Below are 27971 nucleotides of genomic sequence, written 5' to 3' on the forward strand. Positions count from 1 at the left end.
AGGGAAGGGGAGGGGGGAGCGCTGCTCGGGCTGAGGCAGCGTTACGGACACGGCGCTCGCTGTCAATGCCGCCCCTCCCCCTCAGTCCCCCCCCCCCCCCCGGCCGCCAGCGCGCGCTCCACGCCCTCCCCGCTAGCGCGCGCTCCCGCGCTACCAACCCAACCGCCACTAATGGGGGGGGGGGGGGGGGGGGGGGGAGGAGGAGGAGGAGATGGGGGGGAAGAGAGAGGGAGAGAAATGTCACCCGGAGTCCCGGCCCGCGGGGGAGAGGTGGCCCGTTAGAGATGTGTGTGGGAGAGAGAGGGAGAGCGAGACCTCCGCCGGCCCCGCGGACTTGTCAAGGTAAAGGCGCCCGGGGGGGGGAGCGGGGGGGCAGTACGTTTTGGGAAGGTAGGGAGAGGAAGCCGGCGGGGGGGAGGGGGATGTGAGCCAGAGGACCTGAGGAAAATATGAAGAGCGCCTCCTCTCCCCCACCCGCCCCCCCCGGACCCCCGCGGCTCCCGCAGCGCTCAGGTTGCAGCTTCCCCCCCCCCCCCCAAAGCCGCGCACCCCGCCAAAAGCCGGCGGGTTTGAAGCGCTCGGCGCTCGCCCGCGGGCCCGATCCCGCCCTGGCAGCCGCCGCCGCCGCCGCTCCCCCTCCCCCGCCCGCCGCCTCACGCGCTCCGCCGCACCGGCTCGGCGACCCCCCCCCCCCCCACTCCCCCCTCCAAAAAAACCCGCCACCCCTCTCCGCCCCCGCCCGGGCTTGCGAACAGCCTCCGGCGGAGCGGGACTGTGTGGGCGCATCTCGGGGCAGATTGGGCCCGGAGTGCCGTACGCTGGTCATTTGAAAAAAAATAATCTCTCCGAGGAACTTGACGGAGCGAGGTTCAAGCTCCGAGAGCGCTCTCCCGCCTCGGCTGCTCGCAATGCTCGGGGGAAAACGGGAACTTTCATTTTCACGCCGCAACCCACCTCCCCCTCCTCCACCACCCCTTCTCCCCTTCCCCTCCCTCCGCCCCGAGTTGTGACGGTACCTGATCGGTGGGCGAGCGCTCCGCTCCCCCCTTTTCTGGGAACCCCAGATGGAGGTGGCGAGCTGCTGGAAGCCGCGGAGGGAAGGCAAAGGCAGGGCTACAGTGCCGCCCGAGCCGCTAGCCTGCACTTGACTTCTGACTGCTGAAGGGATCTCCCCTCTGAGCTCTACTCGGGCTGTGCGGACCCCCTGCCTTTGGAGGGAGACCCAACGCATCCCAGCGAGCCGCTCCTCGGGATTTTTTTTTTTTTTTAACTCCAGTGGTTTTGGTTTTTTTTCTTTAACTGATACGCTTTTAAAAAGGGAGAGAGGAAAGCAGTGAAAAGCAGAGGCCTCAGACCTGCAAGCTGTTGTTCCCATGACTTTGGGGAGGATTTTCGAAAGTACATAATGAGAATTTGGGAGCTCTGTTCCCACTGACTTTCAAAATCTTCCCCTCACGTCTGGGAGCTGGTCCTCTTAAACTCAGTGGGACTACTTGCAGACGAACGTTAGCAGGCTCAGGGCCTAATGCTTCTCACGATTCCATTGCTCCCTTCTAGACCTGCACTGACTAAAATATAAGCAGAACAAGTTTTGAAGGGAGAGGTAATTTCTCTCTCTCTTTTTTTCTTTTTTTTTTTTTTTTTAAACCAACTGACAGAGTTGAAAACAGCAAGCTTTTGGGTTCAAAAAGCTTGGGCCGTCATGGCTATGAAAACTCCTGCTACTCAGAAAATACGTAATTCTGGAGCTCCTTAGTGAAAAAGTAGTGCAAGGCAACATGTAAGTAATCACATAGCTAATATGATGCATTTATGTTGTTATATTTTCCTCAGATTAGAAGTTTGGCGTTGCTGAAGAAACGGATTCCTAATTTTTTAAACCAAGTTCTCAGTGAAAATTAGCCAGATGAAAAAACTTCAGTTCGTAAAACCTTTCTGTTAAAAAGGAGGAAATATAAATGATTTGCAGTGTATTTACATTTTTTGCTCTTATTTTATTAAAATTACCGTGAGTGAAATTTTCAAAAAGTGTGCCTTTCAGCTGAAAAGAATGATAGGAGATGTCTTCTAATTATTTTTTTTCTGAAGGTTATGTGCCCGTGAAAAGCGGACTTTGCTGTAGAAATAACAATGAAAACAGTAAAGAAAAATATAAAATTATGATGTTGCTGATACCACTTCTCTATACTTAGATTATGTATAGTTTTGCCCTAAAATAATTCTATTTATTATTTTTTCACCCATTTTTCCAACTGTAATATAAGAAAAAGACATAGAAGATAGTATGCCATTCTGTGTAACAGGACGTGGTGTTCTCTTATATGAATCACACTATTGTCCTTTCAGATGTCATTCCTAAGGTTTCATTAAGATTTTTAATGAAAGTGAATTTTTTACAACCCCTCATATCTCGTACTTGCTCTCAGATTTCATAGTTAATGCACATAGGCCCTGATCCTGTATGGACTGAAATGTGTATTATTATGTGTAAGCACACGGAGTCATTCTCTTCATTACTATGCTCTTGTATTTCGGATTTAAGAAGCTAATAGTGATATTACACAGTCATTATTCTCAGTATTACTTAGGACTGCACAAAACATAAACCTAATGTAATATGTGATAGTTTTGATTTACATCATCCATTCATATCTCTTAAGTTAAATAATGCACATTTATAATAATTTAAGGATCAGAATGGGTAAATATTTAACTGAGTATCAGAACAAGTGAGAAAGGCAATTGCTATCATCTGAAAATCCATGTGATACGAGGTGGGTATTACATTCTCTGGCTGTAGCATCTGGGAGAGAATCATCAGTTTGTTTCCTCAGTGACTAGTGAAGCCAAAAAGTCACAGCAGGAACACAGCTGAGGGCAGAAGGGAGAGGAAAGGGATTTTGAGCCTCACCAAAAGGGATGTCAATTCTTTAGATCAAATTTCTATTCCAAACAATTTGGGCTCATCAGAATGGTGGAAGTCTTATCTGCTGTGGTAGCAAATATGAGGTTAAGCTGCAGTTTCTATGAGGGACTCTTTTCCTCATACATTTCTCTTTACAGCACTACCTGAACACCTTCTAGTAGTGCCTGTCCTTTTTACAGATTCTGCTCCTCAAGGAGTGTCATTATATTGTCAGAGAATCTCCTCGTACTGTAGTAAGTGACATGACCAGCATATGTCGTATTCTCTGTTCTCTTGTTGCCAGGGGAAGGAGCATGTGCAGTTGAATGTTTTCAGTTTATTTTATCTGTCTTTTCTTCCATATACCTGTTATGTATTTATGTTAGTGAGGCAAGGTCAAAGTAATGTTTTCTTCTTCAAGCAAAATGCAGTTATGTTTCTAATGGCCCTTAACTCCTAGGCACATTCATTCCATAGACTTGCACCAGCCCTGAGAAAGTTCTGTCTCTAGAAATGATAGCTTTTTCCCTCCTGTTGCACAGGTTCTCTTACGTCAGAAGAGGGAAACCGTTGACAACTGGATTCAGTCTAGAGACTTATTAGCCATTTCTTTAGGAATCCTGGATTTAGGCCCTGGAGGGTCCTGAGACCCTGAGTGTGTAATTTAAAATTCTAGAGAAAATCAGTATAGAGTGGAAGAGAGTGACTTAAAATAACCCCACATTGTTGAGCTGACACTCCTCCAGCTTCCTGTACTTGGAGTTTCCCATATGCAAAAGACTTGAGTATACTGAATTGCCTAGGTCTGGCTGACAGGTGGCAAAACCAAAGCAAGGTACTTATCTGCCAGAATGGCACAGAAGCTTATAGCTAGTCAGGGATGATTAGAAAGCTGGAGGCTGTCTTCTGACTTAGGCACACATTACTTTACAAATTACCTAGCTATGTGTTTTTAAGATTTATTTTACAACCATGAGGATTAGAGGAATTTGTTGTAATGAAAACTGGCATTGTGTCATTACCGCGTAACTTTTTAGTTAGATTCTTTGGCTTGCCTGGGTACTTGCATGTTACTTCATTACCTTCATCTGGTCCAGTTCCTAGGTAAGTTAGACCAATTGGAGGGCACCAAGATACACCCACATGTAGTAATTATGATAATCTTTTCAATAATTGCACACCTACATGTTATTTTGGTAATCTGTGTTTGTATGGACATAACAGCTGGTGGGAATTCTAAAATTTTTTGTATTTATTTTTCTAATTTGAGCCCTGCCTTGCCCCTAATGCTCGTCCAGCCTTCTAGATCCCTGTTACAGATTCATCTAAGCCTCCCTTCAGACCTCTTCTGTAAATTTGATATCAGTTGACGTTTAAAGTTTCAGTTTAATAACCTAGTAACTGTAGTTGAACATCCTCTTTCATGTATGAGTTTTCCACTTGCTTCTGTAGCCATTCAGTCTCTGATTTACCCTGACAAATACAGGATTTGGAATTCATTACTTCTGCAATTTCAGTCTGCTAGCAATGATAGAGCTTGTAATCTAGAAAGGACTGAAGTGTACAGCATTTACTACTGTACAGTGAAAACAGAGTTCTGAATTTGCCAGTATAGACCTGACCTAGGGATGCTTCTGTAGGCAGTAAGGACTGCAAGAAGTATGTGCTGGCTTAGGACTTGCATCTGCTTTATTAGATTTCCCATAAACTTCCAGATGGGGAAAAAAAAAAAAAAAAAGGCTGTGGACTACCTCCTGATTTTTTTCAGTAGCAAACTTTCTATTTTGTTTTCAGCTTCTAAAGTGCTCAACATAGCATAAAGACTAATGGTGTAGTCAAAAGGTTGGATTTACTATATTTCATTCAGATCTTACAATATTGACTTAAACATAGCTATAGGCCTGACTCATAATAATAAACATATCCCTGAGGATTTAAGAAAGATTTGTTATTAAACTTAGGTTCTGTGGTAAAGTTTTGCTAAAATGGCCTAACTGTAACTTCTAAATATTTTAATATTTTTGTGAATTTAATAGTTGTGAAAAGTACTGGCTTAGTATCTCTGAAAACTGAAGCCTATTCTTTATTCATGGATTAATTACAGCAGAGCAGTTGCCAAGTGATCTCCACAGCACCCATGAACTTCAGCCTTGAACTGAAGAGGACTCATCAAATGGTGAGAAAATAGTGTGGTTGTCGTGATTATTAAGTTACTGAGGGGATGTTCTATTGTTTTTTTTTTTTCTTCCTAGCATTGATTCTGTTAATTAATAGGTATTGAAGTTAGATTTTTGTAGGGTAATTGCTGGGACTATAACCTAATTTCTCTCCCTCCCGCAGTATTTCAGCTGTTAATTTCTCAAGCTTTGCTATCTTCTTAGCTGTCCTTGACTTTTCAAAAATAATTGTTAGTGATACACTGAATTCATTAACTAATTTTTTTATTACTTGCTTTAGCCATAGTCCTGTCCATGTGCTTCACTCTCTTCATGTGAGTAGTTTTCTCAGTAGCACTACTTAAGAGGAGTGAAGTTCAGATATGTGGAATTGTTTGAAAGATTGAAGCTTAAACTTTGCAGATATCTATGCCTGCGTTTAAATGAAATGCTACTGAAATGAATGCAGGAGTGAGGGATCTGGAAATGCTTTAGCTAGTACTAATTTGTTTGCTTTTCTGCTGTTCAATTTATTTCTTTTAAGGCAGCTAGATGTAAGTTGTTAATTTGCTTCTCTAGTTTCCCAGTTTCTGGGAAATTTTGAAATCTGAGCTTCAAAACATTTATAAAATTTTAGTAATGCTCACAATTCTCCTGAGAAGAACAAAACGTTATTTTATTAACCATTTTGTGGAACGGTGACTGAATCTAGAGAGGCACTAATGCTACCTCTTAACTCACTGCCTTAGTCAGGTCTTTAATCTTACTCTGGTGCTCTACCTCTATTTAAGTGATGGTTCTTATAGGTATAAGAATATAGGTATATTTAGTAAGCGTATATCTTAACAATAGGGAGTTTCCTTTTTTATAGCTGTAGATAAAGGATGGAATATTGGTAGCAGAGGTGTGTGTGTGTGTAAGAATGTAGTTGTCGATTGTTGATACCAGCTTCCTGGTCATTTAGGTAGGTGACAGCTTAAATAATGGTGCACAGAATGATCTGTAGTTTGAGAGACAGATCGCAATAATCATAAGTTTACAGGATGCTGAGAGGCCCCAGACCTCTTTTGATTCACTTTTTGATCTCAAAAAGTGGCTCAATTTCTGTTTTCCTTTAGTAACTGTACTGTAGAGTGAGGAGTAAAAGGGACAGAACCCTAGTAGCGGCTTATGATTTCCACATTTTCTCCTATCTCTCTGATTGTTACCATAGAGATTGGCATACTGGATATTAACCCTTTCCCAACTGTTTACCAAATTGGGTTTGGAAGTGCAAGTGTGTTTAAACAGGCAGGAGAGGTGGTGAGCCCTTTATACCAATAGCTGGACTACACCCTTTGTTAAGAATTACTTTAGTACTGTCATCAACCACTGAACTAATTTAACCTTTGCTGGGGTTATTTACCATTTAGTATATTAAAAATAAGATTTAGTACTTAAGCTAGAAAGAAGCAGCAGTTTTCAGGCAGATATAACCCAGAGGTCATTTATTTTTAATACGGATTTAGTAATCTGTTCCTTTTTTCTTTCTCACTTTTTCTTTAGTTTTCTCTTTGAGACCTGATTCTTGAATTAACTTTAAGCACCTAATTATTTACATTCTGCTTCATCAGACAATTAATCTTGTACTTAAGTCATGACACTTGCATGAGTCTTTTGAGGGAAGAGTTTGAATCCACACTAGGCCTTTGCGTCTTGTACTTTGCCTATCTGATAACCAATAGGCTGGATCTAGACTAATGCCAAAGTGTGAGTCTGCGCAGGAGCTGGGGCTCGGATTTGAATGCATGCTTGATACTACAGACATAGTGAATGATTACAAGATGATTTTAATTTGTTTTCAAATTTAAGCACTTCTTTAGTTGTTTAGCTGAGCAGAGTTTAGATTTTCCACATGCTTAAAGTTAAATGGATCAAGTTAAGTGGCTTAAAAGTTTTCCTAAAGCATTTTTTGAATTGATGTCATTCTTTTACTTCAGTAGAAGAAGAGACAGACCAATGTCAAACAGTTTTGAGAATCCCATTCTCATTGCTCTACTAAGAAGATAATTTTGTTTCTTTTATGCCATCCACTTTTTGATTAGATCACTTTCACTTCCCTGATTCTTCTTATACCCATTGTTTCTTGATAACCTTTCCTCTAACATCCAGTTTGCTATTTACTTTTCCACACAGACTATTCTTTGCCTCTCTTCTTCTTACTGAAGTTTTGGAGAGGTCATTACACTTTTTCAGTTTCTTTCCTTTCTTCGTCAGTTCCTGGAGTCCAACAACAGATAAAACCCTCTGATTTCAGCTATGCCTTTTTGGTGAGAAACACACAAGTCAAAAATAAGTGCTAGAGCAATAGAAAGGGTAAGCAGAGTACTGCAGATGCCATTTATAAAAAAGGGAACTAGGACTTGCATATTATTAAAAATTACTCTCCAAATTGAGATTTCAGGATCTGGATCTACGCAGTAGGATCAGGAGTTTACGGTGATTCTTTAAAAATCACTATAGTTATTAAAAAAAAAAAAACACACAAAAAAAAGTCAAAAAAGTCCACAAAAGAGAAGTCCACTGAATAGATTCATTAGACTTAATGTCACTGTTCTTTTACTGAGCTATGTATCACTGAACTTTTCTTAAGCCTTAGGAAAGACAACATGGAATTGGAAGAGAAGCAGGGATCTCCATGAAGGGCGGTCAACTGCAGTGTTGGTAAGTTCAAAAAATATGTATAAAATATTATTTCTGTTAAATTTTCACCTTTATAAAGCGACATACGTTAAGGGCTCTGTTCACAGTGGCAAAACAAATCCAGTTTTACTGAAACAGTCTTTACATTCTCTGGATTCATTTATGCTATAACCACGTAAAAATCTGTGTTCTGTTACAGCTGAGTTTGTGGTGTAACTCCTGAATGAAAACAACAAGTGACGTAAAATTCATTAGTTATTTTCGCAGTGATTATGCTACAGTGTTTTCATTCCCAGTTTCTGAACAAAACAAGACATATAGGATTGTGTTGTCTCCTAATAACTTTTGAATTCATTGCTTAATTTCAGCTGCATTTGATGTAGAAGTAGAGGTCACAAAGTCAAGTTTCTACAATTTGAGTGAAACTTGGCAGCTGGGAGTAGAGAAAGGATTCAAAATAGTGCCCCTGGGGTAGAAAAAGCTGCAGCATGGACTCAGAAATTTTCTGTTCTGTTCAACCTGTTGACTCGTCAGTCAGTGTGCTTGGTTGGTCTGCCAGCCAACGCATGTGTAGCTCAGATCTAGCCACAATGTGAGCTGCCTCTTGTTCTCCTAGAAGTCAGAAGCTGGGGTTTTCTGCAGGAATTTAGGGAAATCTGTTTAGAAGGGAATGGGAAACCAGCCAGGGTAGTGTCTGCCTGGGATTACTGCACAAGTGTGTTGGTGGCACGTACAAGCATGGTGATAGGTAACTAGACTTCATTACTTCAGCTAGTCATGAGAAAAAAAAAGACAAAACTGTTTTTGTCATGGCCTTCTAGTCTCCCAAACCACTTGTGAATCATTCCATTTTACAGTAGTTTCTCTACCTGGGTTAGATACATGTTTTTCCTGTCCACGTCAGAGAAGGGAATTGTTGAGACAGCTTCAGTATTTCATTTCTTTGACTGTTTGGATGTCAGCTCTGAGCTATTCCTTAGGCTGTCAAAATTGTAAAACTGTGTTTTCAGCTCTCCCCAGAAGCTAACTTTAATTTAGACTGCAGCTATGTGTCCGTGACCCATCTTACAACCTACACTCCTGGAGCACTGCAGGAAACATGCATTGTATTCCAATTAACTTCCTTTGAGAAGAAAGATGTGGAGCTATGCGCAGGGACAGAAAACAACATTAGGATCTGGCTGCATCAAGTTACCACATTGCATTGCAACTTGGGAAATGCTAAATCTGTAGCTGCATGATTATGGGCACCATGATTGAAGGGTATGGTCTATCCATATCGACAGGGGTCGAGATATCTTATAACACTTTTTAAACAGAACTTAGCACTGTAGCACTGTGCTTTAGAAACAGTTGAATTTCTCAGAATAACAGGAGCCTAAGAGTAATGCATATGAAACGTAAAATTTAAAAGGAGTAACATGAGAAAAAACACTTCCAATTCAATGTTGTAAGACAGCTGCCTTGAAATTTGTCATAAAGCCTGAAATGTGTATTTTTAAATTTTTTCGTTTGTCCTCCTGCCCAGTTGAAAACCATCAGCCTGGCAGCAAGGGATGAAAAACTGTGATACTCTTCTCCATCTTCTGTTTATTTTCATGTCTCTTTTTTTTTTTTCACAAAATTAAAGCCAGTAAGAGAACAACTGGTCATTAAAAAAAAAAAGCATTCCTTTTATAGGGAACTTTTTGTTCTTCTGTTACATTCTCAAATCCCATCCTTTGGTCCCAGCTTTTTTTAAGAAAAATATCGTTGCTTCCCTAATACTATCTGTATTAAAGGAATGAATAAATATCTTCTTCGTGTTTCTAGGATCTAGTGATTGTTCTCAGAATCTTTATCACCAGTACTCTTGCATAGCGTCACCAATTAAATATTATTTCATGGAACCTATGGCTAACCTGTTTTTCAATGGTTTATAGTATATAAAAACATTGTAACATAATATTTTCCTTTTAAAGATCAACATAGATATGTTTTTAATAAGAATAGTAAAGTCGAATTGTGAATATTAAGTTTTGTGTGGACAGCAAAGTGGTGGTATATTCTTGTTTAACATTATGTTGTGTGCTTCCTGTGTGTTAAATGATGTTCACTAAGGTCTTAAACTTAGCAAATAATTAATTATAGTTGATTTTCATAAGGATTTTTTTCTTAAAAGAGCTGACCCTTTTTAGTCTAAAAATGACTAATACTACGTAAATTTTTATCATGTGTTTTTGAAGACCCTGGTCTTGGATGCTGCTATATGTGGTCAGATACTTTCATGATCATGAAGACCTTCATAAATTCACAGGCCTATGCTGTGTCCCCAAAATGGGTGTTGTGGGACAGATTTTAAGAAGGCTTAAGCACTAAAAAGCGACTTGTATCATAGACCAAAGAAACTGGGATAATTATTTTTTAGAAAATAATAATTAAAATTTATATCAGTAAAAGTTCTCATGATGTGCTGTCATTACATATAAAATCCCTAAGCAATTTTAAGCCAACGTTCTTTAAAGAAGGAGCTAAAAATTCCTATAAATAATATGCAACTTAAAGATGTATTGACCGCCTTTATTATGTGCTAAATGCTGTAATAAAACAGGCTATCAGTAGGTTTTGCTGCATGTTACTAATTTTATTTTTTTTTATCCCAATATTTTTGCAGGTGTGTGGAGAAAAAGGTCCCGTTCTCGCTGTTGTTACTCCCACATAGGCGGACTCTGTAATTAATTATGCGTGGGTAGGGCCCTATTGAAATTAAGGAGATTCTGCAATAGTGCAGGGTTCTTTTTGTGAAAGTTCAGTTGCAAGATCAGGACCCTACTGTGACTCCTTACTGTGAATTCTGTCAGTGTATCATTGATTGTGCTGGAACCTGCCTTTTGGGATAATGTAAGTCTTGCTTTACCCCCAAATGTACTTTAGACATGAAATAATCATAAAACATTTCTAATTAGAAAATTAGTATAATTTACATGCATTCTTTTAATTATGTTTTTTTGGCAGTACCAAATAATATATTCCTCAAAACTTCTTAATGGCACTGAGGCTTTGTGGATAGTTGGTCACATGATGAGAAAATTCAGCTGTAAGTACACTGAAATGATTGAATTTTTCAATAGTTAGTCTTTACTGATGTTGACAAACTAATGATGACAAGAAAGTGAATCAAAAGGTTTGGCTTATGTCAATTGACTTCAGTTCATTTTAGAAAATATATACAATATATCCATTAAGGATTTCATTGTTCTTGGGTAATTCACCATGTGAACCTGGAGTCCTTCCATACTGCTATTAGGTAGGAAGTTTTAATTTATTTGTTTTCTTTATTTTCAGAGTAGCATGTCTCTGACTTGCTCTGTATTTTCACCCATAAACTTGAAATTTATAGATCTATAAAAACTGTTTATACCACCAATATTTGTGTAGATACTGCAAAGAGATTTACTAACATAATTGTTTTGCTGAGTTGAATGTTGAAATGTTAATAAATACACACTTATACTTGTGTCAATGTAACTTGGTGAAATTAAACTAAACTGAGTTGGCATTATAAGAGAGTTTGATCTTACATGCTGATTAACTATAGTCTTAGGCAGGAACTACATATTTTATTGTACCCAAGTACTTTGTGCGTTATCAGTAATAATTACCCATATCATATGTCAGTGGATTCACCCCAAATAACTATAAATATCTATGCTTGGATTAAGGAGGAAGTTCTTTTCCTGTAGCTAGGGTACAGTCATTGCTATGACTCCTATTTTTATATCCAAATGAGCAAAAACTACATGTAGGTGTTTTTCCCTATATAACAAAAGGAGTATTATAAACTCTGTGCCCTTTTTTATGATGCCGTATTTCCTTTCTGGTATTAAAATACAAGAATGTTTTCAATGGGGTCTTAGTATCTGAAAAATGGAAGAAGTAGAAATGTTACTGAATTTGTGGATAATTATTAAGGGGCGGTAAAGGTCTAGACGAGTTATATGTAAGGAGAAGCAGAGATTCTTTTCCATGAAGTAAGGACACAGATAATAATTGGTGAGTAAAGATTAAGGAGTACAGGATTTTTTTTTTCTTTTTGTTCGGCACAAGAGCAGCATAAAATGCAAGTAATTTGAAGAAAGAGCAAGACCAAAGAAGAAATCATAAACTCAGACCAAAAGCAGACTAGAGAGTCCAATTTAAAAAACAAACAAACAAACAAAACCAAAACCCAGAAAATGGATGGCAAATGCATGGCTGCTGGTATTTCATATTGCACTGAATATATGATAGATTTATGTTAAAAACTTTCAGTAAGTGTTTTTCTCTAAATTTTCTGTTGGAGGGGAGTCTGTGGGCTTTGAAGAAGACTCAGTGACTAGTTGTGAATTACCTGTATAAGTTGGGGATTCAAGATGACAGTTACAACTAAGAACAGAGGACAATGGGTTACGTATGCTAAACTACAGTTAGTGCTGAGCAGAAGCCATAATTTCTTGTTCAAACACAGAACTTAATGATTTTGAAATGTATAATCTGCAACAGAGCTTGAAACACAATTTCATTATGTTCCTTATAGGATGGGAATTTTCAAAGTTCTAGTTTAAAAACTTAACAGTGATTCTTTTGAGATTTTGCAATATAAAATGAAATTGAGATTTTTCAATATGAATTGAAATCAAGATTTGAGAACATTGGATGTTTCATTTTGCATAAAAAATCTTGATCAGCATATTTTATTTTTTAAATGTTTAGACTTAATGGTTTACTGTTTTCACCTTTTCATCCTATTGGCCATATTTATTATTAGTTACACTAAGTTGAGTAAAAGAAAAGGAAAGGGAGATTAGATGATTGAAAAAAAACCCAAACGCAGCCTTCTAGCCGTGCCCGCCCCGCCCCAAACCAGATCAAAAGAAGTGCCTCAGAATAGATCTAGTTTCAGAGGAGAAAAGGGAGGAAAGTGACATGCTAGTGAGTGGGCTGTGAGGAATCCCCTGGATGCTTGATATGTATCCAATTTTTTCACTCATCGCCACTGAGAGGCAGATCACCTAAATGTGACCGCTTCTCCTTCCTGAGATGGCAACTTCCCAGTACTTTGAGGGAGGTAATGTCTGGGCACAGCTCTGTTCTGCCTGTGGTAGTGCTGCAACAAATATTATTTGGAAGAAAAGGAACTCTAAAGTGTCTCCTGTTGTAACCAGCTCTCCACTACTCACCGCTGCTAACACTCATTGTTGAGCACCTGATCTTATTGTTTCTTTGGTTTAACCCATGCCGTGATGCCGTAAATGACTGAAACTAGGAGAACAGCAAGAAAGCAGATATCAAGAGAAGGAGTGGATGTTGTGGAATGTAGGGAGTGGGCACTTGCTGCACAGCTACACATTGTGTGGGCTTGGGAATACTTCAAGAGCTGGAAATACCAAATGACAGCAACAGAGAGTAAGTTTCCTTTAGTGGCAAACCGAGGTGATTGTCTTGGTTCTGTGCACTAAGAAGGAAGAGCAAAGGAATGTCCTGAACATTCAGCATGCTAGTTGTTGTAAGTTTAATCTGTGAGATCTCTTTCTCTGCTGCTGCTTGCGCCTGGCTTTTATCGTGACTGTCCTGTTTTCAAGCTGGATGTAACATGTTTTTGTTTATGTCAAATGAGGCACCCACCATATTATAACATCACAAACATTGTTTTTCTTCAACCCTTGAAGGTCAAAGCATGGTAGCATAGAGAGCTGTAATAATGTAGTAATAAATGTGACATAAAAGAATTTTCTCCTTTGACAGTATTTATAGGAAAAACAATGTTTTATGTGTTTCATATACCTCCTCCCATCTTCTTTTCCACTCCTAAGCAGATCTAATGCATGAAAATTTTCTTCAGTGTTGTGCTCAGTTCTTTATCTCCAGTTACAACAATTGGTCTTTTGTTATTAGGTTTTCTCATATTTAGGTTGAGGCCCTCACAAAACCTCTCTGCATCCTCTATGAATGACACCATCACGCTGTCATTTGTTTTAAGTCATCAAATGTAGGCTAAATCCGAGTTTTGGGTATCTTTTTCCAGCCCTTTAAGAGTGGTCTTTCTTCTCTGTCACTCATTTATATTTTTCATCCAGGTTTTCCATGGATCATGTCTTTATTAGAAAATCTTTTTCTTTTGCCTTGACAAATGCAGTCTTACCATGCTTGTTATCTAGCCAAAGTGCTACTGTAAGTATCAGTTTCCAAACTTACTCCTTTGGTATTTTCAATTTCCTCCTTCAGTTTAAAGCAATAAAGATAAGCTATCTGTCTTTATTTTCAAGGCCCATCAAGACTACTTCTAGTTGATACCTCTCCTTCAGTATCAAAAGGTTGACTCTGGTTTTGATCAACATGTGATGCCAGCTTTCATCATTCGGTTGTTAAATTTTCAGGCCTCACTGGATATTTTCTCCTCAGCTGCCTCTCATGTATTGGTCGACTTCTTCATAAACAGTACTGTTCACTATCTTTCTTTAGGTATCTTCTTAAAAGTTGTATGTACTGTGAAGCTTAAAACAATCCAACTAGACAACAGTTATATTGCAGGTATATTAATGCCAATGCTTATCACACTAGTACTGCTATAACCCCTCTGCTGTCTCTTTATATAGCATTCAAGCACATCTACTTTTTGTTGCGTGTTTATTCATGGCCGAACATAATGAGAAGTGGTCCAGGGTGAGGCCTCCCAAGATTTATGGTAATACAAATAAATAATAATGAATACCCACTGGATACTGCAGTGTAGCTGTTGGATTCTGCTGTGCCTAATGTCACATCATATTTACTGCAGAAAGAAGGTGCTCCAACTAGAGGCCTCACAAAAGGGAAGGAAGAAGCGAGTTGCAGCCAATAGAGAAAATGCTGGCCCCAGAGGCCTTCTCAGCTGTCAAACCCAAGTCAATAGCTACTGGCATTGTGTCCTGAAAGCATTCCTCTTTTCTCCACAGCAGTAAGAACAGACTCTCCCTTCTCATAGAAGGAACAAAATGCAAATATTACTAAGTTCTGCAAAAGGTGTGTGCAAAAGGTTAAAGGACTTCCTGTACTTCCATAGCGTCCTTCTGCTCCTTTGTGCGTTCCCTTCCTGACACAGCATCTCTTGATACAGAAATCTTGAATAACCACAAGCACTTGTTCGAGCCATACTGTTGGTCAGTCCTTTTTCAAATGCCATCTGATTTCTGTTGAGAAGGAACCTACGCTAGTTTTGATTTGGTCTCTTGGTACATTGCTATCTCGTAGCGCTCCGTTTCCATTGTACCTTGAAGGTAATGATTCTTCAGAAGAGTGGTAAGCCTGAATTCCATCAGGAATTCCCCAGGTATGTCACCCTCTTTCTGGAAGTGGGTCTGCATGTATCCCCTTTCTCTCTTTCAAAGGCACACTGAAATGTCAGTGTATGGATTATCCAGAGGTGATAGAATGTTTACTGCCTAGCTGGTACAGAGATTGTAGATGGAACTATGCAGGCAAATGGCACCGTATATACCAAAGAAAATACAGTCAAATAAGTTAATTTTGTCAGAATAAACCACAAAACATAATTACAAATGGTTCTATGCCTGAATAGGAGAAGTCTAGTAAGAGCTCTAGACTAGTTGATGGGATGGAGACAGTGACTGTGAAATACCACAGGAGGCTGGAGAGGCTATACAACCTGTAAGCTTGATCATAACAAGAATTCTCAGTTATCTATATATAGACTGGATAAACTAACATTAGGCCATCATGCACGGGCTGTATTTTTAGGTATTGTCAAGAACTACTTTTTGAGCAAACCAGGTAGAGAATCTAGAAGAAGGAGGACAGTGCTTGATCTAGTCTAGATTAGCACACAAGAAGTGACTGTAGAAGAGCCATTTAGTAGCGATGTATCATACTCAAGTTTCTCATACTTGTAGGAGAGAAAAAGATTATTTTAAAAAGTCCAGTATTGTTTTTAAAAGAAGAATTGCATACAAATGAAGATTTGTATGCAATTAAATAAATATTAAAAGAGACATGGGGACTTTCCTTTCTGATTCTAATCCAGTTGAATAAGAATTGTCCAGCACAACTGAACAGAAAAGGAAGTTACTAGAAATAAATACAAGTTTTTCAAAAAGCTAAATCCAAGCAAGCAAAGCAGGAAAGAGCACAATTCTAGCAAGTTAGATGTAGACCTATTATAAGGCAGAACAAAAAGATTTTGAAATGCAACAGGCTAAAATCTTAAAAGCCAAACCTCATTTTTTTTTTAAGTGTAAATTTTGCTAGTAGAGAAGTGAGTTCAATAGATAATTGTGCATTAAGGGAATATTTAGAGACAAAGCCATCACAGAAAGAAACAAATGAACTCTTTGCATTGGCAAGGTTTATTACAGGGAGATCAGGGACATCCCCACATAAAAGTCATTCTTTATAGGGAATATTTCAGATTTGAAATATCAGTAAAATATTTTTAACAAATTGATTGAATAAACACTAACAGATTGCCAGATAGGATGTTGTTCATTCAGTAGTCCTAGAGAAATTAAGAAATTAAACTGGCGAGCTATGTACTGTGTTCTGTCATCTATCACTTAAATTAGGCTTGATAACAGAGGAACGGAAAGTAACAAATGTGACGCTAGTTTTAAAAAGGGCTCTAGGGATGATTGTGGAGTAATGGACTCATAAGTCTGACTACCATGGCAGACAAAATGCCAGTGAATGTGATAAAGAATATAATTAATAGGAACAAGAATAGGTGTAATGAGTAACCATCATCTTGGCTTTTGTACAAGGTAGTTTTGTCTTAGAACTTGCCAGTTACTTGAAAGAGTCAACAGATACACAGGAAAGGGTGACGCAAAAGTTTTTTAAAAGCTCCATAACCAAAGACTGTTAACAAAACTAGGTATTGAGTTACTTAAAATTCTTTGTGGATTAATGAAGGGTTACAAGATAAGGAACTGTATAGCAACTAATGGGCAGTTTTAACAATGCCACCTCACAAAAATCTGTACTGGCATCTTTACTGGTCCACCTGTTCCTAAGTGGTCTGAAAAAGTGCAGTGATAAAGATTGCAGATGGTAAAAGGAGAATATTCAGCTGGAGTCAGACCTAATCTTGACCCTGAAGAGTTGCAGAAAGATTTCACAGCAGGACCTGTGGTGATCCAGGAGCCATGGCTGTCACAGAGGCCAGATATCGCTGACCCTGCTGTTCAGCTGTATCTATCAGCAGAGAAAGGCAGTGGCTGTTGGATTACAGCAGCCATCACCCCATAAGCTGTGAGCTCAGCAGGCTGTGACCAGTCCTGCCACTCAGGAAGGCACGGACTTGTAGCTGTTCATTCTAACCACAGCAGGGGCTGCAAGTTGAAGAGAAGATTCTTCCTCCCTATTTCTCAGGGTTTCACAATCCCAACTGAGCTTAAGGTACAGATTTTGATTCTGGAGTTCCTGCCTGTCACAGGGGTGAAATATCACCCTTAAACTGATAGGTAGTACCTTGCTGCTGTGAGAAGCCAGGGCTCTCAAACCATCTTACTGGTGCTTGCATGGATTTTTAGCAGCTCCTGCTGGTTTCCTGAAATCACTCTGGATGGAGTTGATATGTATTTAAAACAGAGAAGTGGCACTGGCATGCTGGTCAGTTTAGTGCAGTGATGAGAGCTGTATGTGATATAAAAAAGGATGACTGAGAGATATGGCATAGCTCTTCTCCAGGGACAATAAATGAATCAGGATTCCTCAGTTTGGAAGAATGTTGACTGAGGAGTAGGTAATGTGAGAAAGGTCTCTAAAACCATGAACACATGGAAGTGTTTAATAGGGGACTATAACTCCCTCTTTCTCATAATAGAAGAATAAGGGGCCTCCAGTCGCTGTTTTGTTTAATTTAGGTGATCTTTAAGATGGCAAAAGGCTGCTTATCACCAGTTTTATCTGCCATAGTTTTGTGGAGACATTCTTTCAAGTGCACAAAACCTAGCTGTTTACTGATCTTGAAAACACCACTTCTCCTGAACCAGCTGTGGCTAAAATCCAACCTGTGCAGACTTATAGCATTTCTGTAAATAAGTTTGTAGTCCTCATTGATTGATGATAAATATTCAAACATGAATCAAATGTAAACTGGTCCCATTTTCCTAAATCTGCAGATATTTTTTTTATCCTCTGCTTCTGTTTGTTCCTTTATCTGGCAGTAGCAATATTACGGATGTGCAGATTGGTCTTACTTCTGTCATTTACAAACCTTCTCACTGCTACTGAAAGCAGTAAGAAAGCTAAAAGCAGTTAGCAGGCCCTAAAATTAATCCCAGGGGAAATCACATAAAGAAGCAGAAGTGTTTCACATAGCAACCAGAAGGTATGGAGGGAGGGATGGAGTAGAAGACATCATTGTACCTTTGAAATAGCTGGAATGGTTTCCAAGCTGTGGTCCACAAGCCCCTGGTGGACTACAAGGCTATGATAAGTTGAACAGCTGTTTGGCTAAACCATAGTTAACAGTGTTTTAAATAGTGTTTCCAATTAAAAGTTTGGTCAGATGGGTGTGGTGGTTTTTGACAAATGTAAAGGGCTGATAACAATCTGTTGTTCCAAAAAGATGGGAACCACTGTTCTAAAGTGTATAAAAGGTAGAGAGCACTCCCCACTTTCTCAGTTTTAAACAGGTTGCATGCCTCTCCAGCAGAAGCAACAGCAAGAGGTTGCCAGAAAGGAGCCAGGAAGAGCAATCTGGTAGCATTAACCCTTCCGTCTCCACTGCACCCTCCCCAGTAACAGAATTGTGGGGTTCTTAATCATTGTGTTGTCCTTGAATATCACTGAAAGTCTTCGCTACCCCTACTTTTCATATATACTCAGAAATAGTAGACTTAGTTTTTTGAGAAGTGGATATAATTTTTTCAAGTCTTGGGTCCTCATCAGACGAAGATTAAACTTGTCAGCTCTGCTAGATTAAAATATATATCTGTCTTTGAATTAATACCTGATTTCTCATTGCCAGAAAAACAGATTTTTAAATTTTCTATTCTGTCATTATTAGCAGATATAAACATACAAGTATTAGCATATCTTATTACAATATCTGTTTATTACTTTTTAAAAGATCCCAATTCTATTTGACCAACCTCCTTAAATTTACATCAGCTCTCTGAATGGTAATTTTACATTGTAAAAATCTTTGTCCTGCTATCAGGTCTCATTACTTTTTTTATCCTACTGAAAATTTTCCAGATTCATACAGTATTTGTGTTATCAGTGCTTTCAGTTGCCTTTGACATAGGTTACTTCTCATTGTCCTGAGCACCATACAAGCACATCCATAAGTAATTTACAGAGATGTTGTCTTTCCCAACAGACTGTGCATCTTTATGTTAGGAATTTGGTGGTGATGAATTTGAAAAATGCCAATTTGTAAGCCTTATTCAAATGGTATAGATGTGTTTATACTGAAGAAACCAGTTGTCTAATCTAAAATTACTGTAATGTATTTTATTAAATTTAAGCAAAATACTGGAAACAAACATTATTGACAATAGTGTTTTAAAAGGAACTAAAAAAAAAGTTGGCAGGCAACCATGCTCTGTGTAACCTTTTTCTGTTAGATACTTCTTACTTGTGTGTTTTGATGTATATATGGCGAATGAGGAGCTTTATGTGTGTTTTTATATTACCTTGATTAATACTTGTTGCTAACTTACATGATTCTGAATTTATATTTCAGTATTCTAAGATATGTAGTACATATGGTTTGTCTTGCTCAGATGCTCAGGCTTAAGCTACTAGCTCAATATGAGATGAAAGAGAATCTTTGTCTTGTATCAGAAAGGAACATGTAAGGGAGGAGAGAGCAACTTCTGCTCTAATGTGGAAAAAGGTTATTTCCTGCTGTTATCTGCGAGTAACAGGAGACAAGGATTCATGAGTCTAGGCAAAGCGTATGGGTACAGAAGCAGTGATGAGGTGTACGTGTAGGACTGGGGATGAGTGTACATGAACGAAGAATTTGGAATAGGGACCAGGACAGGATTTCTGTAAAAGCTTGGATTAATATGTTGGAGTTAGTTGGAAGTCACTTTACCACAGAACATGGCTACAGCTCTCTATCTGAATCTAGTTCACTCCACACTTGCCTTACCTATGCCCTTCCCTGTGTCTTCTGGAACCCCAGCTTCTTCTCCAGTTGCTGCATATGACCCTTTCAAGTGGAAAACCTACTGTCCCTGCTTACTCCAGGAACAGTTACACACAAAGGTACAAATGGTCCCACAAATCCATCTAAAGCTTTTCTTGTGTCCCGTCCCACTATACTTTCTTCTGTCTCCTGCCTATGGGATTCTGCACTGCAAGTGCAGACAGATAAATGAATTATAGACTAGAATCATAGAATAATTTAGGTTGGAAAAGACCCTTAAGATCATCGAGTCCAACTGCAAACCTAACACTGCCAAGTCCACCACTAAACTGTGTCCATAAGAGCCACATCTACGTGTCTTTTAAATATCTCCAGGGATGGTGACTCCACCACTTCCTGGGCATCCTGTGCCAATAGGCATAACCCTTTTGGTGAATAAATTTTTCCTAATATCCAATCTAAACTTCCCCTGGCACAACTTGAAGCCATTTCGTCTTGTCCTATCACTTGTTACTTAGGAGAGGAGATTGAGACTCACCTTGCTACAACCTCTTTTCAAGTAGCTGTAGAGAGTGATAAGGTCTCCCCTCAGCCTCCTCTTCTCCAGACTAAACAATCGCAGTTCCCTCAGACACTCTTCATAAGACTTGTTCTCCAGACCCTTCACCGGCTTCGTTGCCCTTCTTTGGATGCACTCCAGCACCTCAATGTCTTTCTTGCAGTGAGGGGCCCAAAACTGCACACAGTATTCAAGGTGCTACCTCACCAGTGCTCAAATGAGACACTGTGGAAGTGCTGGGTGCAAAATAATATGCCTCTCCTTTCCAATGTACAGTTTGCATCTTCTCCAAGTGGGACATATCCCATCATTTGAAATCTGCTGATCATAGATGAAATCTTTTGTTCTTTTTTCTCATGTAGTACTCATTAGAATGCGGTGGGGTTTTTTTTCCATGTGATTAATTATTATTTTTTTATAATGTTTGTCTTACTAAACAGCAGAAAAAAAATCTTGGATGTCTAAAGCCTAATCCCTTTGATTTGCCTTTTTCTGTGATCTATGATTTTCCTAAAATAAATAAATTAATTATTCCAGTGGATGACTGCACCTACTGGTGATAAGTTGAAACTTGGAGACAGGGTCGTTGCTTTTCTTAATTATTATTTTGCAAACCTCTTAAAAGTTGTTCATGAAGCCTAAAGAGTCAGCAGAAAGATTGAAAGCCCATGTCTTAGTGCATCCCCTAAATGCAAGGGTTTTTTTTAAATGCAGGGGTTTTATAAACACAGATCTTTTCATAAAACTTAACCTTTTATTTAACCATTTTCCTTCTTAATATATGATTGATGTGATTGCATACTTATGTCTATGACTGAACTTAGCTGCCAGAAGCATGATTTCTAGAAAAGTTTCAAATTCAGTAATTAATTAATTTCAGCACCTGATACTACAAGTAGGTTAGGTACCAAGATCACTGTAAAAATAATAAAATAAAGCATACCTTTTTTTTTTTTTTAAAAGGGTATATTTGAGTGGAAAACTATTTTGGTGTTTTTTTTTTTCTTGGACGAATTTTTATAGCGGATATAGAGATCACTCTTTCAGTTAGTCAATGTTGGTCCCTAAAAATTGGCTCTACTCTTGTTGCTTGTCATTTGTCATTTTGTCTTTAAAGACTGCAGGAATTCATGACTACTGAGAGGTAACACCTTGAAGTTTTGGCACTATCCTCTACAAAGTAACTGATGCTGTTATCATGTCAGTGAAACATCAAGTGTTGATACTAACTGTGAAAAAATATTTGATATAATGGTTATTACGTTACTTGAAAAAAATATTGTAAAGATGGATTTTATGTTTAGAAGACCTGGCATCTAAAATTTTTGTCATGGATACAGATAATAAATGCTGTTTATGAATTGCTACAGGACAAAAAAATATTTACATTTGTGTACTATATGCTAGTCCTAACTCTAGCTATTTTTATCTCCTAAATATCATAAGCTGGTTATAAAGTATTTAAAGATATGAATCATTTCATTTCTTGAAGCATTCAGTGCATCATTGAAAATGGCTACTAAAGGAGAAAAGTGGATGTGCGCTTCTCATAACAGCTAAGCATAAAAATAAGGTATCAGAGATAATTATGTAGTTCCAAATCAGTAAAAATTGTCGTTATGTTTTGCTGTATGAGCACAGCTCTTCACAGAATGGTGATCTCATTCTAAGATTACAGTTATCTAAGTAGATTTTCCTTGCTAAACTTTATTCTGGTGATTTTATATCTTTGTTGGAAATAAGAGTATAAAAACACTTAAATTTTAAGTTATTGATCTTCAGTCATGCTGAAAGCTTTCAGGACTTGGTATTTCACCTCAGGATTGGATCCTTAGCCCTTTTAAATTTTGGAATTTCAGAAATTGTGCAGGTGAGTAGGAAAAAGCAAATGTGAAAGGAAGAATCTGAAATTGAGAGGAGGAAATTATTTTCCTTTATAGAAGGAAGGGAAAGATGAAAAACAATGTAATGAGCATAGGAAAAATAATAGGGTGAAAAAGGAAGAGTTGGGTAAGTATTTACACTAATATTTTACATTTAGTGCTCGGACATGTTATGCTTTGTGCTTGCACAGAAAACAGGTTGAGACTTCAGTCTTCTGACCAACTGCTGTGCTGAGCTGTACTTTACTCTCTGTGCATTTTTGCTTTAGCACAGTTGCTTCTAAGGAAGGCTTTAAATTGACTTTCAGAGCCAACCTGAATCACAAAATGCATTATCCTACTAGAAAATTATGACTGCTCTGATGTTGTGTCTTCCTAAGTTATATCTTTAAAAAAACACTATAAGACATTAATAAATCAAAGCCAGTTTTTTTATGTATATTTCTGTTGTTAATTCCAGTCACTAGCATTTGGGGCAGGGCAGAGGCAGGCAGGAAATAACATTTAAGGGTGGCAAAATTAGTATGCGAAACCTAATTGTATTACTGCTGAAATTTAAAATTGAAACTGCTAGTTAATCATTATTCAACAGGATTAGGCAAACTTGATTCATTCATAACCAAATGTAGCTATAGAACAATAGATTACTTACATTGGCTTTCATTACAGGTTAGATATCAGTATGTGGATTTCATCCATAAGCTGTAATAAAATAAAATAAATTAGGAAATTGCAAAAAAGCTTAATTCAGTAGTTTGTTCGTTTATGTGCTTAGTTGCTGCATGATTCCCACAAGTGTATATGGTGTTCTAGCAGAGTAAATGTTTAGGGAAATTATGTACTTTTTAAACTGAGCCATTAACTAATATTTATATAGTGACTATATCTGTTCATCATGAGTTACCGTGCTAAAAACTTGTTTATTTTTAAATACAGAGATAGGAACCTTCTGTTTTCTTATATTCACTTGGTGGTATGCATAAAACATCTTAACTGTCCACCTGAGCAACACTTTAGTGTGATTGAGCCCTGAGCTGACGTACGGCAGAGTAGCATCCCCACTAAAACTACTCCATTGCTGACTGGGGACAAAAAGAGTGAAACCAGTTGGAGCAGGGAGAGGCCTTACAGTGCCAATTCACACATAATTTTGGAGTGGTAACATCTGCTTTTTGGAAGGCAGTGTATTAATTTCTGCTGATAGAGATAGGTCTGTGTAAGAATTACACCATAAATTGCTATGTGATTGGGTTCCCTTTCCTGTGCAGTGTCCGCGTCACTGGGTGGCAGTTTTTAAGGGCACCCAGTGAAGATAAGAATACTGAAAAACTGACGTAGCTGTACTCTGTATGCTCGTTCTAAAAGGTAAATGAAATTAAATGCAGATACAACTTTTAGAAGTTCTAAATAAGAGACTTGGTGCTGTATTTTATAATTAGCCCTTACTGTTATGTTGTTTTGCCTTAGTGTTACACTGTTTTATGTTATGTGACTCTAGAATTGCTTAAATAATATAAATTCTTGAGTGCAAAATCACATTTCCAATGGACCAATATTTAGGTTTTAAAGATGTCTTTTTAATTGCATTGTAACTGACAGCTCTGTGTTGTCCTCATGTAATAGGCAGTATCAGGATGACTGTTTTCTGAAATAGTAATGAATGGAAGACCATTGTATGCATAGGTCTCCAGTGAGGTATGAATTGCACAGTCCCAGGATTATGTCTCTTAGACTTTCTGTACCAACAAGAACGTGCAGACTGTGAACTGTCCCTTTGGTGTATATTTTGACCCCTAAATCAGTGCCAGGAGGAAAGCTCCCTTACCCATCCTCTTCTCTGATTATTTATGCTTTGGTACTGCAGTTCTCTAAGAGCAGAGTCTTGTTTTTGCATCTGGGCTGGCAATCTGGTGAAGGTGGTATGAAGAGTTTGTGCTCACAGACCTGTTCTGCACTGAAACTTCCTGCACAGAGACTGAGCTGTATACCAACCTTAAAACCAGCCCTTCACCTATGACTCTTGTATGTTATTATAGTTGATTTAAAATAACTGTTATAATGTAAGTACCCATGGCCATGCCATAGGATTTCAGCATTTTATTCACAACAGTATTTACTGTGTTTAGTAACAAATTATTGAAACATTAGTAATGCCATTTTAAGTATCAGTTAGAGGTGATGTTTCCTGAATCAGGTCTGAATGTTGGGATTATAGAATCCCAGTGATGTCAAGCTTTAATTTTTACTTACAGCAGATAAACTTAAAGCTTCAGTACTACATAATTAGTCCTAATAGAAAAGCAAAGTTATTTTATTTTGGTCAGACTTCATTTTTGCGCTCAGTATAGTGAGCACAAGTAACGTTCAGTAATAAAAAAATATTATGCAGCACAAGCCTATTACATGTTCTGTGGAGATGAAATCATTAGTAAATTTTCTTTGTTCAGAGTAAAGGAAGTTGAAAATATGCTGTTTCTCATATTATTTTAATCCAAATGTTGTTATCCATAAATATTCAGCTTAAAGATATGCTGCTAGATTCACAAATACCTAGTCAACTTCACAAAATTAATTACATTTCAAATATGTGATTCAGACTCTAAGATTCAGACCTTAGGATGGGATGAATCGCCCTCTGGAGGTACCCGTTTCAGGCTACTGACTTCAGAGGAACCCTGCTTTGAACTGAACCCTGACTTTGAACTAAAAGTTAAGTGAGTGGCCTGTCACTGAGCATTTCATACCATACTAGGTCTTTTCTGTAGACCTCTCTTTTAAGAATGGCTGCCTTATTCTGCACCTTTTCTGTCAGTGTTCTTGTACTCTTTCTAAAATGAATAAGCACAATTGTTACTGTTGCTATTTCCTGTGTATTTTTGTTTTTCCTGTCCCTTTGGATCTTATGATCTTATCTTTCCCTGTTTTTTTTTTCTTTTTCCTGACTCTTTTTAGCTATCATCTCTTCTGAAGCTTTTCACTTGCTACCTCTTTGACCGTCCCACCTTCCATGTTGAGAGTATTGTCCTAACTTCTGATGTGGAAGATTGCTCACCCTTTCCATTGATGCCGATACCAGTATTTTCTGTGAAACATAGTACTGTAGTGAAGACATAGAAAAAGAAGAATATGGCACTTGTGAAGTTTTTTTTTATGGTTTTGAATAGTCATGAAGTATTGTTCTTCTGCCTTCATTTAAAATGTGCTGGTTTCCTAATGTACTTGTAATTTAAAGTTGTTTGTAGAAATGTAAAGTCAAACATGAAGAATATAAAATCCGTATTAAAGACATTTAAATTTAACAAAATATAGCATTAGTCTTTATTTTAAAAATTTAGTCCTACATGGCTCACTTGTAAAAAAACTAGGAGATATTTAAAAAGTTGTGGACTGGTAAAGTCTGACTTATTAAAAAGTGAAGTTACTTTCTTGCTCCCTATGGTAATCTTTTCTTTATTTATACCTACTAAAGATCTCTCCTTCTCTTGAGTTCTCTATCTTCTCCCTTTTTTTGTTCCTTTTGTTAACTTAAGTTTCCTATTCCTTTCTGCACTGGACTCTCCTAACTCTTTTGGTTCAATACCGATCCATTTTTCTCTCGTGTGCGTCAATTTGCCTACAGTATTGCCTTAAGCGTGATCATATATATTAAAAAATATATTTACTTCTAAACACTGGATGGATCTGCTGTTTTAGGGCTTCCAGTAAATCAGATAAGAAACACAACAATTCAGTGACAGCATTTTAAGATTTTTATGACACATGTGCCTTCATAGGATCAAAGTACCTTGCCTCCTACATCAATGGAATAATAATTATGGGCAGAGATAAACATTCCTGTAAAAATATAGACTTATGGTACTTGTTCAATATAGGAATGCTAACTTAAAAAGAGCATCTGAATTTAAGCAAACATACTGCATTCATAAATGGTATGGCAAAAGTTTTCATATTTTGTATGCAGGTAAAGAGGATTGCTAATGGAAAGAGTGCATTGTATTGATAGTAATATAAGCAGTTAAAGTTTAAAAAAGACAATTGAAAGATGCAAATCCATAAAATCAGGAAAATTCTTTCAAATCATGGTTTATTAGAGGAAAAATATTAAATAAAAGTTAACGTTTTCTGAGGGGTAGGTACATATGTATTTTATTATCTATACTAAATATTAGAATCATAGAATCACAGATATTCCTTAGATAATCTGAATTCTTTGGATTTGAGATAGTGCAATAAAAGGAATGCCAAGTACATGATAAAACATAAATAGTGAAGTTCAGAACTTTTCTGTTTAGATGTGTAAAATAGGATTCTGAAGCCTCTTCTGACACTTACGGTAATTTGTAATAACAGTAATAATAGCAACTGACTAGAAAATGATTGGAAATGTGTCTGAGAATGTCATTTATGGTGCTTAAAAATTTTTAACTAGTGTACTTATAAGCAAGACTTTGCATAATTTAGAGCCTGTTAAAAAAGCACCTTCTTTGCCAGATTCATTTACCAAGCATGAGGATAACATTACATACAAGGATTAGAAAGCAGAGAAAATCTGGAATCTCGCTACAGCAGTTACACAAATGATGAATTTTTATGTTGTACGCTAGTAGCAGTAATTTTTTTTTTGTTAGAATGAATCAACTACAAATAATTTTGTAAAAATGAATCATATGATAATTACCTATAGAAAAATAAAGAATATTAAAAACTGTAAAACCTGTTAGGATTTTCTGGGCTATATCATCAAATGCTATAAATTGGCATGCATACAGTTAAGTCACCACTGCTTACTGAAGATTTGTCCTTTCTTTTACCTAGATAATACAATAAAAGATCCTGAAATAGTCCCTTACTTAATACTTACATTCATTTTACAGTAGAGTAGTTATGGAATAAAGTCTTACTCATCACGAGAAATAATACAGTTCTAACAATGGCATATTATTGTTGCAAGGAAGTACATCAAACTGACTTAAACTAGCATAGTTTTAGAAAAGGAATTTTTAGTTTTGAGAGTATTATATTGGTATTGCTTGTTAAGTGACAAAATTATTGCTTGTTTAATAGTACTACTAATCTAAAATTTACAGTTGTACTTTGAAAATAAAGTTATTTTTACTCTCAAGTTTATATATTTTTGCTTTGCAATTTTTGGATGATAATATCTCAGTTAAAACAAGAAGTTAAAATGTCTGTCTTTTCAATATGTGAAGAACAGTGAGGAAAGCATAGCTGGAAATACTAACAAACAGGAAAGATTTTTCAGCAAATGGGTAAGTGTAACCATAGGGAAACACTTGCCAGAGGAGAATTAAGTTGAGTGAATATTGCTACATTAAGATGTAAAAACATACTTCATCTATAAATTCCTGCAGGAAATAATAATGAAAAATCAGGTTTTTCTGTTCATAAACATAGCTTAGGTACATGTGGTCTTGAGAGGTGCAGTACTACTACAAATTCCATGAAACGTTCTTTGATCGTATTATAAACAAGTCTGGCTAAGACATAAATAGAATATAACTATCAGTTGCTATATAAGGAAGATAAGGTAAGGGAAGCATAATTTATAAAACAGCCACCCTGCTTGCAGATCCTGCAATTCACATGGCTGGCAGACGCAGAAATAATTTCACAAATGAAAACGGAAGATGCAAAATCCGTTAAGACTGTG

At 37.6% G+C, this 27971-nt stretch overlaps 2 long non-coding RNA genes across 2 annotated transcripts in view; one reads left to right on the forward strand and one right to left on the reverse strand.

Annotated features, from left to right (window-relative positions):
* Window positions 1-201: 201 nt before the first annotated feature.
* Window positions 202-27845, forward strand: LOC104478690 (uncharacterized). Its single transcript, XR_015261679.1, has 7 exons — window positions 202-342; window positions 1659-1780; window positions 5010-5081; window positions 7694-7764; window positions 10397-10623; window positions 10738-10819; window positions 25253-27845. It is a non-coding gene; the product is annotated as an uncharacterized LOC104478690 (long non-coding RNA).
* LOC147602355 (uncharacterized) overlaps window positions 2357-27971 on the reverse strand; it is a 49930-nt gene continuing 24315 nt past the window's right edge. Inside the window, exons 2-3 of the long non-coding RNA XR_015261678.1 lie at window positions 22953-23002; window positions 2357-2871 (exon numbers count right to left, since the gene is read on the reverse strand). This is a non-coding gene — a long non-coding RNA (uncharacterized LOC147602355). The remainder of the gene's footprint in view (window positions 2872-22952; window positions 23003-27971) is intronic.

Source organism: Chlamydotis macqueenii, chromosome 1, assembly GCF_036417535.1.
Source record: "Chlamydotis macqueenii isolate bChlMac1 chromosome 1, bChlMac1.mat, whole genome shotgun sequence".
Taxonomy (NCBI): domain Eukaryota; kingdom Metazoa; phylum Chordata; class Aves; order Otidiformes; family Otididae; genus Chlamydotis; species Chlamydotis macqueenii.